General features: G+C 42.1%; 1 long non-coding RNA gene across 1 annotated transcript; it reads left to right on the forward strand.

Annotated features, from left to right (window-relative positions):
• The first annotated feature begins 968 nt into the window (after positions 1 to 968).
• On the forward strand, positions 969 to 1,396 carry LOC112586437. Its single transcript, XR_003110831.2, has 2 exons — positions 969 to 1,144; positions 1,254 to 1,396. It is a non-coding gene; the product is annotated as an uncharacterized LOC112586437 (long non-coding RNA).
• The last annotated feature ends 12,209 nt before the right edge of the window (positions 1,397 to 13,605 follow it).

The following is a 13,605-nucleotide window of genomic DNA, read 5'->3' on the forward strand; positions in this document are numbered from 1 at the left end:
AAATTAAAATAAATGCATATAATTGCATTAGTTTCTAAGCTAACCCTTATTGACGAGAATATATATTCTTGGGACTTCCCTGGTGGTCCAGTGGTTGACTCTGCACTCTCAGTGCAGGAGGTACAGGTTCAATCCCTGGTCAGGGAACTAAGACCCTGCATGCTGTAGGTATGCCCCCCACAAAAAAGTATTTATTCTTAGCATAAACTACTTAATTGCAACAATATTATTTTTGGAAGAAGCATGTCAATGTAAATTTATGAAACATTAAGGCACTTTGGATAAGTGTAATAATTTGGACACTGTGCTTAAAAAGTTTAATAGCTAGAAAAATTATATTTAAAAATTCATATCAGTTACTTGTTTTGATAAAATTCTGAGAAAAAAAACACACGTAGAAATATGCCATAAGGATGAGTAAGGGGAGAGGCATCTTGAGTATATTAAAGACAAAGTATCTTTAAAGACAGTGAAAATGTACTTAAAAATACAAAATTTGTACAAAAGCATGATACAGCCAAAAACACATGGAAAACAATTTTTATAATTTTTTTGGTCTGATTCATTGAATACATATTTTATGTAACTTAGGTTACAGGTCAAATGGATTAAGAAATTCACTTTTGCTAGGAAAATAAGATATTGGTAAGGGAACTGTCGAGCTCATTTAATATTACTGTTCTGAAAAAATGAGAATAATTAATCTGAAAATGTTTAACACACGGACTTTATTGGTTACAATTTTGCTTAACATATGTAATATGGCTCCTGCTTATAAAATCTGAAGAGAAACTAACCACCAGTCACCCTGCTAATCCATGGGGCACTTCTGGCTGAATTAAGTTTGTCCTTGTTAAAGAAATTATCTTCGTTTTCTTCCCCTCTCAGGAATGCATGTAAAACAGTTCCTGTCTCGATGCACGCCTAAGGCAAAAAGTTCAGTGCTCAATTACCTGCTGTCTGCAGTCTCGTATTTTGCAGTGAGCCAGTGAAACAGCATTTTAATCAGACGTCTTGACCCATGCTCTTCTGTTTTCCTTTGCAGCCTTGCAAGCTATTTGGCATATGAAGGTCCTGACCTGAGAAAACCATCTTGGATAACCGTGGCAAGGAGAACGAAAAATGCAACAGCTAGGAGATTTCGGTAAACAGTAGAATCATGCCAACCTAATCTGTGTTAAAATGCTTGGAATGTGGGAGCCGCTGATGATGCCTGTTGTCTGTGTGTCTGACTGAATCCTTTCTTTTCTCAGAGCAGCAAAGCAAAGCCTGGGAACCAGGCCAAATGCCTGCCACTTACCTTAAATTGATCAGCTACTTTGAGATTAAAACCCCTGAGAGCTGCCACACCGTGAAAACAAGGCCTCCTTCACATTAAAGGCAAATTGCGACTTTGGGTTTGCTGTGATCTTTTTTTCCATTTTATCCAGTTTTTCACAGTGCGCACTTTTTTTTTTTTCCTTTCCATTTATGCTCCAATGTAGAAGCCAATAGTTACAGCATCTTGGCCAAGCATTCATTAAGGTTTATAAGAACAAAATTTATGGTTATTTAGCAGTTGGCACAAAGACAGACTTGCTGAAGAAAGAAAAAGGAATACAGGTGGGAAATATAAGCCCCAACAAAGGCCCATACTATACTGCAGGGCTGTAGTGTGTGAGGTGCTCAGAACTGGTCTGGGAGAAAAATTATATCATATTTAAAAGCAGTCACTTCCCTATTCTGAATCCATCCCATTTTATGGCTCTGTGGATGACTGAAACAAGTCTGCAGGTCATTCCAAGAGATTTTTCTGTCTTGTGTAACTGCTACCATTTACAGGAGCTGGCAGTTGTAGAGATAAATAGATTCGTGTTAATCTGGGTGATAATCTGTCAGTTTGGTTAACAGATGAGGTACATATAAAAATGTGTATGTTATGGATCAGAAGAAGGGCTCTCCCATGAAGAGGAGAGTCATGTTAGCCTTGTGAGTAGACCTTACATAATGGCAAGGCCTATGTTCCCAAAAATGTAGGGTGTGGGCAAAACACACCCTTAATCTTTGAATTCAGGCAGTAATGTGGAATTCTGGCACCGTCTGGAAGTCTATATTCTTCCTCAGGAAACACTGTTAATGAATCTTGGGTTTTGTGTGTGTGTGTGTGTGTGTGTGTGTGTGTGTTTAATATTCTCTGATTTCCTGACCAAGGGGGATAAGAAAGCATTGTCTTCTGTCATTTGCACTACTTGTAAAACAAATATTTTATGAATATATTTTAGTTTTTTATTCGTTGTTTAAGGAGTATCTGGGAGTACTTGCATGCATTGAAAAATATACAGCTTCAGTGTTTCATGATGTAGACTGTTCCCAAAATACCATTTGTTTTAGCTATGCCAGTAACTTGCTGTATGACTTAGGGAAAGTTAATTTAAATGTCTGTTGCTGCTGCTGCTGCTAAGTCGCTTCAGTTGTGTCCGACTCTGTGTGACCCCATAGACCCCAGCCCACCAGGCTCCCCCATCCCTGGGATTCTCCAGGCAAGAACACTGGAGTGGGTTGCCATTTCCTTCTCCAATGCAGGAAAGTGAAAAGTGAAAGTGAAGTCATGTCCAACTGTTCGCAACCCCATGGGCTCAGCGCACCAGGCTCTTTCACCCATGGGATTTTTCAGGCAAGAGTACTGGAGTGGGGTGCCATTGCCTTCTCCAATCTCCTATTATCAAATGGGAACATTAATACTGTTACAGGGTCCAAGCTTACCATACAACCGGGCAATGAATCAGAGACAGGTGTTGAGGCAAGGAATAGGACTTCATTCAGAGAGCTGGCAGGCCCAGAAGATGGCAAACTAATGTCTCAAAATAACTGTCTTGTCAGGGTCTGGATGTCAGGTTATCTTATGGATTGGAGATGGGGAGAGGTGAGGAAACAATGTAAGAAGGCCGTTAATCTTGCAAATACCTCCTAGAATGGCAAGCCTCAGGCAGGGGATATGTTTCTTCCTTCCTGCCATCTACAGGTGGACAGGGTCCTGAATAAAGGCACTTTAGTTCAACAGTCAGGCAGATGAGCAGGATTCTCTGAGGCAGGCCATTATGTATGATTATAGCAACAAAAACAACGAAAAACAAGTCAAAGAAACAGTTCCAACATGCAGTCAGAATTGACTTCTCCTGCAGCAATACTAACACTATATTCTCTACTGGGTGAATTGTGATAATGCATGTGTTTCCGCTTCCAATACCTTGCAGACATTACACTGTTTTTCCCCTTCTTTTACATGAAATGAAGTATATATTTCTTACTGACTTTGTTTTGGAAATCTTCCACTTAATTGTTTGTATCAGTGTTACCTCTGATAACCTCCAGTATTTCCATACCTCCAGTATGTAAATACATAAATACTAATGTAAGTTATGTGAACTTACATTAGTTCACACATTTTTCTGCAAAGGACCAATTTACTTGTGCATAAATATGAGTACTTTCTCCTAACTACACACACTTTCACTCCCCAAGGGCAAGGGTAATGTTCCTCTTGATATCCCTACATATATGAGATGCTCATTAAGTTTGCAAAATTGAATATGCACACAAACTTTTGCATCAGTTCATAACATGCTGAATACGACTTTGGCTGCGTGAGTACACAAAGTGATCATCATTTGCAGACTAATACTACTTATTTCTGAGCATGGGGGAGCCTATTTGTTAAGTAGTGATTAGAAGTCACTTCCTTTGTTTTGCAGAATGCCAGAAATCCAGAGCCATCAGAGAAGGAACAGAAAAAGCTGTTTCAATCTGGTGCTGATCTCTGTTTCTGCATTTTTTTAACCAGCTTGCCTTACGTGTTTGTCATTTAAATTTTCTATCACGGCTTAGGGAATTTTATCGTGACTACTGATTTTTCTAACTTCCAAGTTTTCATACTTTGTATTTCCTATTAATTCTGATCCCTTCATATTTCGTCAGTATGTTTCATGTTTTATCAAGTATCTTTCATATTTTATGAAGTATGTTTAGTGTTAGTCTAAAGGTAACTGGAAGATCCCTATATAAAAAGAAGTAGTTGGTTAGAAAGAAAAAAAAAAAGCAAACAAACAACCGTGCAGTGATCTACTCTGCATTTTGTTGCATAGGGTAACACTCTGAGGACATCAAGAGAATGTACAATAAAGTCGTATTTCATGATGAAATATCCAATGTGGCAGTTCAGAAAGTGTTCCCTGGGGCAATCACAGAACATATAAGACTTACTGCTACTGCTAAGTCAGTTCAGTCATGTCCGACTCTTTGCTACCCCATAGACGGCAGCCCACCAGGTTCCCCCGTCCCTGGGATTCTCCAGGCAAGAACACTGGAGTGGGTTTCCTTCTCCAATGCCTGAAAGTGAAAAGTGAAAGTGAAGTTGCTCAGTCGTGTCCGACTCTTAGCGACCCCATGGACTGCAGTCTACCAGGCTCCTCCGTCCATGGGATTTTCCAGGCAAGAGTACTTGAGTGGGGTGCCAAACTGGGCCTAAAAAGATGGTGGAGAAAGAAGGGAAATTTCTCTAAGAGAGGGGAATGGCATGAACAAAGCACAGAGGTGGGAAAGAACTTAGTGAACTCATAAATCAGACAAGATGTGTCCTGGGTGGAGAGGTTAGAGTATGGCTAAGAAGTTGATAAGAAGGAGGATTGAGAGAGAGAAAAGAGTTACTAATGAAAGTCCTTGAAAGTCAAAAAGAAGAATAGTGATTGTCTTGGGGAGACAAATGTGACCCTCTGAAGATCTGAGTTGAGAATGAAAGATTTCAGATGATTATCAATTCTTTTTCACACAAAGAGCCCTAGACTCGGAATCAGAACACCCAGGCTCTGGTCTCCATTTCACCGCTTTCAAGATGTACAGTCTTGAGCAGGTCAGTGAATTTGTCTGAGCCTTAGTCCTTGCATTGCTAATACCTGCCTTGCCGGTCTGCTTCGGCATGCCATGGTCAGTCACTGTAGCCACACAGGTGGATGGAATCAGGGTCTGCAGGACAGCAGGGGCTGCAGGAATTGAGTGAAAGGAACAAATCAGAGAGGTTGCAGGTGCTGATGCTTTATCACAGAGGTGACTCTGGTCTGCTGGTCTTCAGAAAAAAAAAAATACTGTTTCAATTGACTTCTTTTTTGGAAACTCAGTGTCCTTATCTCCCCATGTCAATGGGGTTTCTCTTCCCCTCACATGATTCCCTGGTGGCTTCAAGGGTAAAGAATCTGCCTGCAAAGCAGGAGACCAGGGTTCTATCTCTGGGTCGGGAAGATCTCCTGGAGAAGGAAACGGCAACCTACTCCAGTATTCTTGCCTGGAGAATTCCATGGACAGCGGAGCCTGGTGGGCTACAGTCCTTGGGGTCACAAAGAGTTGGACGTGACTGAGCAACTAACACTTTCACAGTTCCACCTTATACACGCCCTCTGTTAACGTTATTCCTTAGTATCGTGACATCTTATTTTCTGTAAATCCCCAGACCTTCCAGTGAGTCAGACTCTATAAATGATCTTTTTCTCCCCACCTAAAATAATTCACATTCCTCCATTTTCCTAAATCTGCCACTGATTATTTTCCTCCTGGAGGTCAGCTGACCCCCTGATCACTCATCACCAGCACCCCTCTCTTTCCTCCCATTAGCCTAGATCATTCTTGGATCTTCTTGAATTTGAAAAGAGTAAGGAAGTCACAGTGCTAAATGCCAAGCCCTGGTGAGGATGTGGGGAACAAACTAAGATAATGCTGGTGAGCTGGTGATACTGTTGCAACCAACTGAAAATCAATTTGGGATTACCTAGTAAAGCCACAGATGCTTAGAACTGCTTCCTAATAATAACGACTGCTATCATACACTGAATGCTTCCTCTCATACCTTTATTTTCTTGAAGGAGGTATTATCATTATTCTAATTTTACTGAAGAGGAAACCGGGCATGGTGAAATTAAGTAACACACCCAGGATCACACTGTTGTGACTTTGTGGTGGAACACAGATTTGGAATGGGCAACTGGGTTTCAGAGCCTAAGGTGTTGTCTACCCAATTCTGCCTGGAGAAGTTCATGCCCTAGAAACCGTGTTTATCAGATCAGATCAGATCAGTCGCTCAGTCATGTCCGACTCTTTGCGACTCCATGAATCGCAGCACGCCAGGTCTCCCTGTCCATCACCAACTCCCAGAGTTCACTGAGACTCACGTCCATCGAGTCAGTGATGCCATCCAGCCATCTCATCCTCTGTCGTCCCCTTCTCCTCCTGCCCCCAAACCCTCCCAGCATCAGAGTCTTTTCCAATGAGTCAACTCTTCGCACGAGGTGGCCAAAGTACTGGAGTTTCAGCTTTAGCATCATTCCTTCCAAAGAAATCCCAGGGCTATCTCCTGCAGAATGGACTGGTTGGATCTCCTTGCAGTCCAAGGGACTCTCAAGAGTCTTCTCCAACACCACAGTTCAAAAGCATCAATTCTTCAGTGCTCAGCCTTCTTCACAGTCGAACTCTCACATCCATACATGACCACAGGAAAAACCATAGCCTTGACTAGACAAAACCGTGTTTATAAATGTTCACAAATGTTCACTGAAGTACTGCTTAGAACAGCAAAAAGGCATTGTTAGGTAGTTAGAATAGGGAAAAGGAGTCCAGAATGGTGGTGGCTAAAAGATAAGGAAGACAAAAGCCCGAGAAAATAGAACAAAGGAAGGTCTGAGGACCAGAGCGAGGACCTCAGGTAGAACAAACAACACTCCTGGCTGGTCCAATTTACGTAGGGCAGGCCCAGGGTAGGGGGGAAAACATATAAAAAGAGGAGCCAAAGGGCTGGGGGTCACTCGCTCTCACTCCCGCACGCTAGGGCGCTCTTCTCTTACATCTTTGGATCGACGTGCCCTCACGCCTTGAGGATGGATTTTCCTGCTATCTTCTAAATAAAATAGAGCTGTAACACTGAGCTGTAACACTGATTGGTCTAAGAGCTATAACATGGTCCGTTCGAGACCTGAGAGCTATAACACGGTCTGTCCAAAACCCGAGACTGTGACACGCCGAGGGCTTTAATGTCCGTCACTCCAAATCTTTGTTGTGATGAGACAGAACCGAGGAGAATATACTCGCCTGACAGTATGAATAGTCGAACTGCCCCTCCAAAGGTGAATGGGTGGCTATACCCACGGACTACTATTTGAGGAGCTAAAAAGAATAAACTAAATCCACACATATCAACACAGATGAATCTCAAAAATAGAATATGGTAAGAAAAAGCAAGGTACAGCAAGATATATACAATTACACCAGGGATGATATAAATTTTTAAAATACTTTAGGGATAAATTAGGAGTTTGGGGTTAAAATATGCACTGCTGCTGCTGCTAAGTCACTTCAGTCGTGTCCGACTCTGTGTGACCCCACAGACAGCAGCCCACCAGGCTACTCTGTCCCTGGGATTCTCCAGGAAAGATAGTGGAGTGGGTTACCATTTCCTTCTCCAGTGCATGAAAGTGAAACGTGAAAGTGAAGTCGCTCAGTCATGCCCGACTCTTAGCGACCCCATGGACTGCAGCCTACCAGGCTCCTCCGTCCATGGGATTTTCCAGGCAAGAGTACTGGAGTGGGTTGCCATTGCCTTCTCCAAAATATGCACACTACTATACATAAAACACAACCAGCAAGGACCTATTGTATAGCACAGGGAACTATACTTAACATCTTGTGATAACATAGCAAGGAAAATAATTTTTAAAAGTTTATATATATAAAAAACTGAACCACTTTGCTGTTTACCTGAAGCTAACAAAACATAGCAAATCAATTATATTTTAATAAAAATTTTAAAAAGAAGTAAAGCACTTGCAACATAATACATGGTGTGGTTTCGTTGCTAAGTTGTATCCGACTCTTTGCAACCTCATGGACTGTACCCTGCCAGGTTCCTCTGTCCATGGGATTTCCCAGGCAAGAAATCTGGAGTGGGTTGCCATTTCCTTCTCCAGGATATCTTCCTGACCCAGGGATCGAACCAGCATCTCCTGTTTGATAGGCAAATTCTTTACCACTGAGCCACCTGGGAAGCTCAAAAATTTAAATAAGAAGTAAAAGACTTGTAACATAATATAAAGCATATAGATAATTACATGCGTAGTAGATAAAAACCTTAGATGTGAATGAGCTAGACCAACTGAAAGAAACCTTGAGGGATGGAGGGAGAAAATAGGAATGGTGATTTTCTCTGTGTTTGTAGCATTTAAAAACAAAAGAAAGGGTTGATGAAAACATGGGAAAATATTAACATTTTTAAAATCTAGGTACTGGGTACATAGGTATCATATTATCTTTTGGTTCTTTTCTATATGTTGGAAATATTTTGTATACACAATTTGAAAACATTTTATAAAGAAATGACAAGTCAGCCAAAACTTTATGAAAGGGACCATCAGTTTTATGCCTCTTCAAGTCAAAATAAGTAAGGAAAGGAAATTTCTAGGAGCCTTGAGATTCTCTTGGACTTCAAGGAGATCAAATCAGTCCATCCTAAAGGAAATCAGTCCTGAATATTCATTGGAAGGACTGATGCTGGAGCTGAAGCTCCAATACTTTGGCCACCTGATATGAAGAACTGACTCACTGGAAAAGACCCTGATGCTGGGAAAGGTTGAAGGCGGGAGGAGAAAGGGGTGACAAAGGATGAGATGGTTGGATGGCATCTGCAACTTGATGGACATGAACTTGGGCAAACTCCGGGAGATAGTGAGGGACAGGGAAGCCTGGCATGCTGCAGTCCACGGGGTCGCAAAGTCCTGGCAGTGACAGACTTGCAGCAAAGAGTTGGTCATGACTTAGTGACTGAAAGACACAAATACACTGAGGGAAGCAGTTGTGAAGCACGACCTTCTTGTACTAGAGAAACTGCACTTGGGGGTTTCAGCAGCCTGGCTGTGGTTGATGCTGCAGAAGATGCACTGGGCTCGTCTTTGGATGCTGGGTAGCCTTCTGAGTATGACCCCTAGTGTGATAGCTGAGGCTCTGCTCTTAGAAAGTGAGCAGGGTAGGAAACACCTTGGCTACCCATCCACTGATAGCCTGTTACTGATGCAGAGCAGCCAAAACCATAATTTTATTGTTTTGTAGCCAGGCTTCTCTTTATACATCTCATGTCCATAGGGTTGGTATAATTAGAACAAAGAGGTAGTACCTAAGGTATCTATTAAACGCGTAAGGCATTCTGACTGTATTATATTTGTTATTTATTGAGTTCATCTCTATGTGCACACGATGCTTGACAAACATATAGAAAGACAAGTTTTCTGCCCTGGGGTGCTTATGTTCCAATGTGGACAAACAGGCAGAGGGGATAGGATCTCTATGCGGGGAAGACTTGGCAGATAGGGAGAGGGTGCCAAGGGAGAAGAGAAGGAAGGCTGAAATCTCTGGGAAAGTGGGGGTGGGGTGGGGAGGGCATAGAGGACCTTTTAAGAAATCTTTTAAAAGTAAATATGAGGTTTAGTCAGTAAAATACTTTTTATTTATTTATTTATTTATTTTTTTGCCTTTTTTTTTTTTGCATTTAGTAAAATACTTTTTAAAGAAAACTTTTTTTTTTTTTTGAGAGAGAGCAGGGGAAAAGGTTAAGAAAAACGAATCTCATTGTGACAATAATTATATATGTAGTGAAGCAGCATTAATAATTTAGCATGGCTGGTGGCTCAGTGGCAAAGAATCTGCTTGCCAATGCAGGAGATGTGGGTACGACCCCTGGGTTAGGAAGATCCCCTGGAGGAGGGCACAGCAACCCACTCTAGTATCCTTGCCTGGAGAATCCCACGGACAGAGAAGTCTGGCGAGCTACAGTCCATGGGGTCGCAAGAGTCAGCTTAGCTACTCTTGACTAAGTATGTTAGTGTACTTTAGTACGACTTAGCTACTAAAACAGCAACACAATGTATTGAAGCTACCACAGCCAGACAACCTGCTAGACCCCCATGTATATATTACTTCACCAACTTTGAAAGGCTGATTTAATGTCATCACTTTATGCAAGTGGAAACTGAGGTTCAGAGGCTAGGGAACTCGCCAGAATGACACAGCTAGTAAGTGAGTGAGCATGAATTCAAAGTTTGATCTGACTTCAAAGTCCAGGCTTTTACTCCATGCTCCCCTCAAAGCAAAGAGATTGTCAAGGAGTGAGGAACAGACAGGAGGGTTAGAGCACAGTAGGGTTAACTGTATACCCGGGGCAACAATGCAATACAGCCAACTCAGCATTTCAGGGGGTGCATGCGTGTGAGACAACTCGCTTTGGCCATGTCCGACTCCTTGCGACCCCATGGACCGTAGCCCACTGGGCTCCTCTGTCCATGGGATTCTCTAGGCAAGAATACTGGACAGGGTTGCCATGCCCTCCTCCAAGGGATCTTCCCAACCCAGGGATCCGACCTGCTTCTCCTGCACTGGCAGGCGGGTTCTTTACCACTAGCGCCACCTGGGAAGCCCAATTTAAGGGGGTACATTTTCTTACATGAGAAAAAGTAGAATCAATGATGATAGGTTAAAAGACTGAACTGAACTGCATTTATCACTAGTAAATAAAATCTGCTGAGACTTATGCTCACATCCTGGGAGAGCAGTCAGAGAGGACGGCATAGGGTGTGACCATGGAGAAAAAGAGCAATGAGGAGAGATGGACAGGATGGGGCAAACCTCGTGAGGAAGTGGGTGGGAAAGAGCCCTGGATGTGCAAGTCAATGTACCTTTTACTCTTTTTTTTAAATTTATTTTTAATTAGATGATAATTGCTTTATAATATTGGCTTCTGCAGTACAACGTGAATCAACCATAAATAGACATATACTCCCTCCCTCTTGAATCTCCCTCCCACTCTCTCATCCCACCCTTCCCTCTAGGTCATGACAGAGCACTGATCTGAGCTCCCTGTGTTATACAGCAACTTTGAGTCTGTACACTCAGGCTTTGCTCAGCTGTGTGCCTCTATTTTGCCCCAAATGGCTAAGAACCCACTGGCACAATAATCTGCCAGTCTATCTATTCTATCCTCTTCCATCTCTTTCTGAGACAGATGTTTATCAAAATATATTTACTCAATAAGGTTAATAAAATTTAAAAAGGAGAGACATCACTTTGCCAATGGAGGTCCATATAGTCAAAGTTATGATTTATTCAGTAGTCATGTATGGATGTGAAAGTTGGACCATAAAGAAGGCTGAATGCAGAAGAATGGATGCTTGCAAATTGTGGTGCTGGAGAAGACGCCTGAGAGTCCCTTGGACAGCAAGATCAAACTAGTCAATCCTAAAGGAAACAACATATTACTGAACATGTAACAACGGACTCGTCCAAAATTGCGGAAGGGGTACGTCAAGTTGTGTTTTGTCACCCTTCTTATTTAACTTATCAGAGGACATCACGTGAAATGCTGGGCTGTATGAAACAGAAGCTGAAATTAAGATTGCCAGGAGAAATATCTACAACCTCAGATATGCTGATGACACCAGTCTAATGGCAGAAAGTGAAGAGGAACAAAAGAGCCTCTTGATGAGGGTGAAAGAGGAGAGTGAAAAAGCTGGCTTAAAACTCAACATTCAAAAAACTAAGATCATGGCATCTGGTCCCATCGTGCAGGCATGCTTACTAAGTTGCTTCAGTCGTGTCCGATTCTTTGCAACGCTATGGACCGTAGCAGGTCAGGCTCCTCTGTCCACGGGACTCTCCAGGCAAGAATACTGGAGTGGGTTGCTGTGCCCTCCTCCGGGGGATCTTCTCGACCCAGGTCTCTCACCTGTCCCGCTTTGGCAGGTTCTTTACCGTTACTGTCACCTGGGACGCCTCCAGTCCCATCACTTCATGGCAAAAAGGTGGGGGGAAAGTAGGAACAGCGACAGATTTTATTTTCTTGGGCTCCAAAATCGCTGTGGACTGTGACTATAGCCACAAAATTAAAAGACGCTTGCTCCTTGGAAGAAAAGCTGTGACAAACCTAGAGAGCGTAGTAGAAAGCAGAGACGTCACTTTGCCGACAAAGGTCTGTACTGTCAAAGCTATGGTTTTTCCAGTAGTCAGGTATGGCTGTGAGAGTTAGACCATAAAGATGGCTGAGCGCCAAAGAAGTGACGCTTTCGAATTGTGGTGCTGGAGAAGATTCTTGAGAGTCCCTTGGACAGCAAGGAGATCAAACCAGTCCATCCTAAAAGAAATCAACCCTGAATATTCACCGGAAGGACTGAAGCTCCAGTACTTTGGCCACCTGATTTGAACAGCTGACTCACTGGAAAAGACCCTGATGCAGGGAAAGACTGAAGGCAGCAGCAGAAGGGGGGCGACAGAGGATGAGACGGTTGGATGGCATTATTGACTCAATGGACATGCGTGCATTCTAAGTCACTTCAGTCATGTCCAACTCTTTGTGACCCCATAGACTGTAGCCTGCCAGGCTCCTCTTGTCGCAAAGAATCGGATATGACTTAGCAACTGAACAACAAATAATAATAACAACAAGGCTATTAAAAAGCAAAATGATTATAAACTTACTTGCCATGCTCCTTCTCAAGCCCTGACCCCCAGTCAACCCTCCATCCATCCCACAGTCTCATACTTTGAGATCTAACTCAAAACCCCTCACCAATCTGACTCTTCTATCCTGTCCTTCTATTATTTCATGTGTATAAATTTATTATAGAATTTATCATGGTATCTTGTCTCCCGTGTACTTGACAAAGCATCTGACATGTGTTAGGTACTCAAATAGTTACTGAATGAGTGAAAAATTAAATGAAAATCAGAATCAAGGAAAATAACAGAAAGCTAGAATTCTAAGTATACAGACTGAGATAGATTTTTGTGTTGAGCATCAGATTTGGCTCTGAAAGTCAGGGTCAAAAGAAACACAGAAAAATCACATTATCATTACCAAAAGGAAAAGGAAAACATATTCATGGGGAAGCAGTGCTTATACCTAATTATGCATAATTAACCTTTGGGGGCATTTTAAGTAATATGTTTTAAACTGATTTTTCCAAGAAGTAGTTTCATATTAAATAAAGAATACTGTACTTATCTACAAAGTGGTGACGAGGTTGTCAAAGAGTTATAACCAGAATTTCCCAGTACCACTGACACAAGAAGAACTCTAAATTTATGTTTTAAATGTGACAATAGTACCAGGGAAAAGGTTTTGGCTCTGCTGCTTCCAAGTAATCACCCATCACTGTAATTCACCGTGGTACTATTTTTCAGTCATTAGTCAAGCATCTTCTCTTTCAGCACATTTGTTTTGAGATGCTGTGCTTCAGTATTCTGAGCATGCACTTGGAACTGGGGATCCTTAGGTTCAATCCCTAGTTCTGCTGTTTATTCACTATGTGATAAATTATAGAACCTCACAGAGCTTCAGTTCCTCATGTGTAAAAATTATGTAAACAGTATATGAGGCAGTATATGGGTGCCTTCTTTACCACTAGCTTGACCTCAGAAGCCCGAGGCTGTGTTAAGTACCTAATAAAGTGGCCCCCATTGAGTAGCCAGTCAATCAGTGATGCTTATTATTCAGGGCAAAAATCCAATCATCCCCTGGTTGCCCTTAATCAGAACACTTATAACTACTCC

Source organism: Bubalus bubalis, chromosome 8 (assembly GCF_019923935.1).
Source record: "Bubalus bubalis isolate 160015118507 breed Murrah chromosome 8, NDDB_SH_1, whole genome shotgun sequence".
Taxonomy (NCBI): Eukaryota; Metazoa; Chordata; class Mammalia; order Artiodactyla; family Bovidae; genus Bubalus; species Bubalus bubalis.